This window comes from Nicotiana tabacum, chromosome 3, assembly GCF_000715075.1.
Source record: "Nicotiana tabacum cultivar K326 chromosome 3, ASM71507v2, whole genome shotgun sequence".
In the NCBI taxonomy this organism is placed as follows: domain Eukaryota; kingdom Viridiplantae; phylum Streptophyta; class Magnoliopsida; order Solanales; family Solanaceae; genus Nicotiana; species Nicotiana tabacum.
The window spans coordinates 168,543,600-168,551,355 of record NC_134082.1 but is presented as its reverse complement, the minus strand read 5'-3'; the positions used below and the strand labels follow the sequence as shown (position 1 = coordinate 168,551,355).

The following is a 7,756-nucleotide window of genomic DNA, read 5'->3' as shown; positions in this document are numbered from 1 at the left end:
CATAGAAAGAAAAAAAGGTCCAACAATACATTGAGAAGTTAAATGTCATGAATTCTAGTTGGAGCTTCAAACCGTGGCAAGCTGCACCAAATTTTCGTTCTTGTAAACCCAGGCTTAGAAAAGATATATATATATATATATATATATATATATATATATATATATATATATATATATATATATATATATATATATATATATATACAGTATTACACTATTTTCACCACCATCGAGCTATAATCGGTGGCCCTTCGCCGAAAAATTACACTGTATATATAAGGCAAAATCTGCTTTTTACCTTTATATATTAAGTTTTGAACTCACTTAACACAATCCAAAAGTGTAGTTAAGTGGTCAAGGGGGTTCAAAATTTTTATAAGGTCATAGGTTCAATTTCCACTAACTACAAAAAAAAAAAAAATTGAACCCCCTCCCTGGAGATCCTGCCTCCGCCACTGTATATATATAATAAAAGTGTGAGAAGAACACCAATATTCAAGTCCCAAATAAATAAGAAACTTATGCCAGATATCCTATTACTCGATATCATATCCCATAGAAGAACATATTTCAGGTACATGTAAAAATACAAGTAGCAACAATCAATTATATGCAGAGTATGTGCCTTCAGTTTTCATGTCTTCCTAACATCCTCTTTAATGAAGTAATTGCATATAATTTATGACCCATTCTGGTCAATTGTCTTATATATAGTGTAGGATATAAGCTTCTATATTATAAATGCATAGCAAAAGTTCTCATAAGTTAGCCTCTTGTGGCCTATTCCTTTAGTACAATGTCTCAAATTTTACAATCTTTCATGTAATATTTTCTACATCACTGTAAACATGATATTGATGTGTAACATCTCATTGTTTATTTCTTGCTAGACAATGGTAGTACTACTTACTACGGCAACATCATGTGTTACATCATCATCACAAGAGGGTTGGGGTTGAAGTGACCTAACTATCCAGTAGAATTGATTGGAGTAGTCACAACAATTTTACGTGCTAGTTATTGTTGTCCCTCCAGCTCTATCAATTGTGAATTAAATATTAAATTGCTTTGGTCTAGCCACTAATTTCATCTTAAAAAATTAAGAAAATTTCAAAACTTTAATAAAGGGAGCTTTTGCCACCAAATCAATTAGAGAGTATATTGTGCAACAACATATAGTAATTTAATATATAGCATTGACAGATGATTAAAGTAAAGAATTCTAGATTACCCAATCCCTTAAAGGGGTACATCTAATTAGGTTAACATTTATGCATCAGTCCATTAGCAGATGCATAAGCAGCTTTTTAACACTTTATATTGATAAACTTTTTTCCTGAATTTATAATATCAAAATGCAGGATAGGTATTTTAGTGCGCAACTACAATATAAGAAATAAAGATGAGTAATAAGCACAAAATTCATGCAATATATAAACTTGTTTCAAGTTACTATTGATATCTATGTGCAACGTTCAATTTCATGAATATCCGTTTTTTTTTAAAACAATTATGACATTTAAGCAAAAGCCAAAATAACAAAATTTTGATATGAAAAGATGATGTTATTAGATAGAATGTTAACATTATTCTTTGCTAGCTTAAAGCCATCAGACGTGAATGTTCTCCTACACAAATACAAATTATCCTTTGACATGTAAAAAGTGTTGAAAGCAAATTTTCTACTCAATAGTAAGGAGGAACTGCATAATAAATATGTTGAAGGTTGATACATGAGAACTTCCTAACTGTTTGTTCCTTTAGTTCAAATTGAACCAGGAATTAGGATATTCTAATGACTCATACTATTTCGGCTAATTATGCTCATCTATGCGGAGTGTTATTGCAACTATGCAATAATTGCATTGTCACAGACGATGTCTTTTAATTCAGCTTTATTTGTTCATAGTTGCATTAAAAGGACTTTTTGACAATTGGCATCAGTCTATATAATTCTCGCTGCCTAAACCTTTTGTTAGCATGAATTTTTTCAATTATTTGATCATTTTTATGATTCCCAGAGAGAAATAGTAATAAAAAAAAGGAATGGAAGAAACTAATAGATGGTGGAAACATAGAATTATTCTTCCTTCGTATTATCATCAATTTGTCTGATGAAAAAGCAAACTGAAAGTATGAGTGCAAGTCCGTTTAATGAAAGAAGAAATAAGTGAGAAAGGTAGGAGTGGCTGAATTTATCTGCTACTGAAACAACAACACCAACAACAATTAAAGAAACGCTTTGATTATTGAATTTGATGCAGGATCAACATGTTACTCTATGGGATCATTTCCAAAAAATAGTATAATTTTCATTAATAGGTGTTTTGAAATGCATTTTGATCTACTTGAGTTTCTTCCTGAATAAGAGAACTTCTTAGGCAGAAACGAAAAGTTAAAAGATTGAATAAACCATGCCACAAAAAATAGAAAGGGAAACCATATCAAAGCAATAAAAGGCCTTTTCAGGCTAAACTAACATTTTAATTTTTCCTTCTCTCTAGAGACAGAATAATGGCACCATAGTAGAACAACCAAGAAAATATTATACAAAGCAACAACATTCAATTCGGTATTTGAGAGGAACAAAAGGGGCAAACTTTAGGATGAGAATGAGCAAAATCTGTATAAACAGATATGCATCTGGGAATCCGAAAAATTGAATTTGCAAAAAATTCTCAAAAATAAAAATGATTGAAATTAGCGGGGATCCAAAATATTCAAAGCCTCGGTATATGTATATATTGTCCACATAACTCAAAATAATAAAGAATATCAATATATTAGTTAAAAAATTGCCTAAATCAAATAAAAAATGGTGTGTAGTTCGGGAAGGGTGAATTGAATCTGTTAGGGCTTTTTCTTGGACGAACCTGAAGCCTCGAATAGGAAACTATTCAGAGATCTGAAAAAATCAAAGAAAAAAAGTAGACAGAGAGAACATTGGGAGAGAATCATACCTGAAATTATAGGAGATTGATGAGAAAATGAAGAGGTAAATATTTTGAAGAACTGAAAATTGAAAAGTACTCCTCCGTGAATAGAAATGATTCTAGACCAATGTGGAATGGAAAATACTGCAGTGAGCAATTTACATTAAAGCACTTTTATGATAGAGTAAAATGTCAATTTACATTAAAGCACTTTTATGATAGAGTAAAATGTCAATTTTACCCCTGGTCGACCAACTTCTCATTTCTATATAATAGAAATATTACAGTTTCTATGCCTAAAGGATAATATTCAACTCTGGTCAAATAAATTAAAATAAATTTAACTCATAAAATAAGGAATTACAAAAAAAACAAAGCAATAAAATATCAATTAAGGAATAAAATATTGTACAGAAATATTTACACACGATCCCTGTAAAAAGTTAACCTATTTAACATCCTAATTCCAATGTGGATCTCTTAAATGATTTTAAATTAATAACATAGATGAAAAGTTCATAATTCAAATCACTAATTTTGACAAAAATTGGCCTCAAATTACTACTGCTTAATATTTATTAAAGACGCCCCTCTAATGTATTAACACAATAAACTAAATTGTGCCATTTTTTTTATAAAAGAAAGATAAAAAAAAAAACTGACACAAAATTAATGCAAACAAAATTTAAGCAAACTTAAGTGAGAGGAGACATGTCCAAAGAAAAATATTTTGAAGCAAGAACAAAGTAGAACCTAGATACTAATTGATAAACAGAGAAAGGAAACAACCTTAATATTAGACTTTCACTTTTGATTTTTTAACTGATGATTTGTTCCAAAGATGGAATCACGATAGAGACCTCGACGGAAAGGCATGCACTATCGACCTCGAACTTTCACCAGAACTCGATGTGCCCTCCCCTTTTGTTATGACTAGTGTAGTATTTATATGTGTGAGTTGAATTTTGAGAGATAGGAGATGAACCCAAAAATCAAAGGGGGAAGACTGTTTTTCATTTTGTAGTCAGCTGGGTTTAAAGCTATTTTTAGCTATTTGATGGCTAAACTTCCATTTCCTTTGTTTAATCTCCTTCTGTATATGTGTGTGTCTTCAAATGGAAAAGGAAAGATGGTTTAAGAATCAGAAAAAAGTGGAATTTGGGCATGAAACTGCCGTTTTTCTGAAAAAAGAAAGAGATTTGCGGTTGATTTTTAGGGGTCTAGCTCTAGGTTCAGCGGCGGATTCTAATTTTTGGTCCCCTCCAGCATTAGGCATTACTCCTATTATATAGATTTAGGTCTAAATGTATATTTTTGTTCTAGTTGCTCTTAGGTCCTTAGAGTCTTTTTATTTATTTATTGTTCCAAAAAAAGTCTAGAAGGGTCCCTAGGATTAGCTTAATGGGTATTGGGTATTGGGTTTAAGGAATGAGCTAGAAACTTGGGCCTTTATGACTAGTTATGCTTAAAATTAGTTTAATTAACTAAAAATATTATTAAAAATATTAGTTAGCCCTACTTAAGTAAAAAATAATTATTAAAATAAGACTGACCGTTAAAAAAAACTATTTTTTGGTATTTTTTCAAGGTTAAAAAAATGATTATAAAATATTAACGAACCTATTTTTTGTAATTTTTGTTTTCTTGTAATAAAATAAAAGTAAAAGAGTAAAAATGAGTTGAAATAACTATATTAGGCCTAAATTAAATATTTACATACTAAAATATGTAAAATTTTGGGGAGGGTCAAAAATCACATATCTACACCTATTTGTACGGAAAAAATGGGCTCGCTAATGTAAGCAGTGACTCAAGCAAGCACAAAATAGTCTGTGGAAAGATATTTGGTCGGTTGGCCATATCTCCAAAACTTGGACAATTTACCAAAAAAGGAAGAAGACATCTTCCTTAAAACATGGGGCTGGACCCCACAGTTTGATGATTGTAATAAAGAAGAAAAATATATATTTGACGGTGTTTAACTTGATGAGGGTTTAAAATGTCAATTTAACTGTTGTATTATATTGGCGTGATGGAAGAAAACATTAAAACAATAGTCGAGAGAAGTTAGTTTGATTGAAAAAGATTGCAGTAATGTTAATTATTGAATAGTATATAAATCTGCATACTTGTAAACTTGTTGTATAAAAAATTACTAGGGGTATAATGTCAAACATTTTGAGATGTCCCAAAATGAAACAGTGTCATGTAAATAGATAGACTGCTTAGACTTGGAATAATCTTCTTTTCTTACTTTTAGAGTACTTTAGTTAAGTGACTGACTCTATGTATGAGGAAATTGAATTTCATGTTGTAAACATGATCACGCCCAATTATACCCTATAAAAAGGATTAAGCGATCGTTGTAAATATAATTTGGTTTACAAGTTCGGAGTTGAATCACACAGAGAACTAAGGCTTAACTACAGTTGTTCAATATCGCTAAGAAATACAAGTCCAAATAATTTCCTAATTATAAAGATTATAATATTTATTTTTATCTAACTAACTAAAAAATACTAGAAAGTAGTAAAACTATCAATTAACAAGGATAATGATTGGAGACAGGATTAAGGTGGTCTATAGTTATGATTTCCACTATTGTCGGAATCCTTTCCGCTACGTTTCCTATAAATTTGCCTAAGTTTTCTCTATCGATCATGAGCACTCTGACTGTCGTAACTCTCTCCCGAGTAATTACAATAATATACTGAACATATTCTCCTGAATTACGCTAGCTAGCCTTAAGTAGAGCTCACTTAGATCGCACCAAGGTTTCGTTATCCCTAATCTCACCTTTAAACCCTTCGTATTGATCCCTCATATACGTTAGGAGTGATGTTGTTCAACAACTACCTAAATATGCACTCTCTCCCAAGTAATACATATATACTAAATAGGAACAGTTAATTGAGGGCCCTTCAACCAACAGCAATAAGCATATAGTTGAACAAATAGAGAGAATACTATAGCAAATCTATATTAACATAACAAGAAATTCATCATCCAATAGGTTCCATCAAAACCCTAGATAACAAACTAGCTATTCATAATAGTATGCAAAACTACAATACTAGAATCCATAACCAATAATGAAAATAGGAAGAAGGAAGTAAAAAACTCGTAGAAGAATTCTCCGCCTTACTCCTAGTGTGTTCTTGCCTCCAGGTCGAATCCCCGGTCTCCTTAGCCTCCTTAGGTCTAAATTGTGTCAAAAGTATTGTTGGTAATCTGTGTTCGAAACCAGAAAATAAGAGAAGAAAAAAATGTTAGTTTAATAAACAAAACATAAAATAATTTCCGAACCCGCAAGTTGCTTATGTGTCCTTAACGAACTTAATCCCCTCACTGTTGCCCAAGGTTATGGATTACTTCCTCCCAGGATAGAACGAAAAAACTATTCTGTAATACTGCAATCAAAATTACAGAACTTTAGCGAACTCAACAAACGAAGCACATCACACTTGACACTTTGTTTATTTGGAAAAAAAATGCAACAATGAACAAAAGATGAGAAATTTTTCAGATTTTCTTATCTGAAAAATGAGGCAAAGCCTCTAAATTTATAGAAAAAATGAAAGGGTGATATGAAGAGGTGCAATCCAAGAGGTGTCTCTTCTATTCTCCATTCATACCCCTTAATAATAACGCAACAAGTATGTCCCCCTTCTCAAAATAGCGTTTTTACATGTATTTATACCAAATAGGGTCGGGCCCAGACGAAATACCTTTTCCTGCACGAAATAGGACTCTGGCTCTGTAAAATTTGCACAGGCGTGCCGCATGGGGCGACGCGCTACGCGGTGTGATTGTGGGGAAGTTCAGAGAGCTGATTCTGACAGGCTGCAGAAAATTTCCACATGCGCCGCAGTAGTGAGAATTCGGAAAAATGCAAAACATGAAAGTTGTAGCCCTTTCAAATAGCTTTCCAACGATATATTGTGGAGGCCAAAAGGAGTTCTAAGCGAAAAATTATGTGTATTTTACTAGACAATGCACCGTATGCTCGCTCGATTCTCCATTTCGTTCTTAACTATCATCTGTTAATCCCCGAACACAATCTCAGCTTAATTCCTTGGGCTTTTACTCAGACTTTAAAGCTCCAAATCACTTGAATTCATTCCATAATATCTACATAGCTCGGAATCACTCCTACAAGGCATAAAATACACAATTTATTGCAAAACACTAGCGATTGAAGCTCAAACTCAATTAAAGTGTAGTACATTAGAATGTAATAAGCGACTAACTAAAATACATAATTATAGTGTATCATCGTAACATCTGTATGTTCGACTTTCAATATCTAACTGTTTTAATTTTCAAATGCCCCTAGTTGTGAAGATGGCAACGAGGCAGTGGATAATTCCTCGGAATTTTTTGAAAACTAAAAAAATAAGATAAAAAAAAAACTTAATTTGGATCACGTACATGACCTCAATTTGTCATTATTGTAGAGAATCAAATAGAGTAGCGTGCTGGCTGCAATGTAATACCTAAGACAAAAAAAAAAAAAAAAAAAAAAACAAAAGTTAAAAACACTAATAAATAAATGGATTAGGTACTAGCTAGGGAATTGATAAAGAAGCTAACTGGAATCTATAGCTTAAAGAATTTTATAAGTCTGGTTTTGGCAGTTTGTTGACATTGAACATTTATATATTCAAGTTTCCTAGACGACAACTCGACAGAATTGAGCGAGTCATCAATGGGGTGTCAATTATATTAATTCGAAAATTATCGTTGGAAAATCTCTGATTTCATATATTTATATAATCTAGAGAATCCTTGTAGTAAGAGTTAGGAGAAAGCTATAGCTTTTG

The 7,756-nt window shown here is 31.8% G+C and overlaps 1 long non-coding RNA gene across 1 annotated transcript; it reads right to left on the bottom strand.

Moving 5' to 3' along the window:
• Positions 1 to 755: 755 nt before the first annotated feature.
• LOC107796174 (uncharacterized) lies at positions 756 to 4,237 on the bottom strand. The gene is made up of 2 exons (XR_001650332.2): positions 3,723 to 4,237; positions 756 to 3,077 (listed from the first exon to the last, which is right to left on the bottom strand). It is a non-coding gene; the product is annotated as an uncharacterized LOC107796174 (long non-coding RNA).
• Positions 4,238 to 7,756: the final 3,519 nt, after the last annotated feature.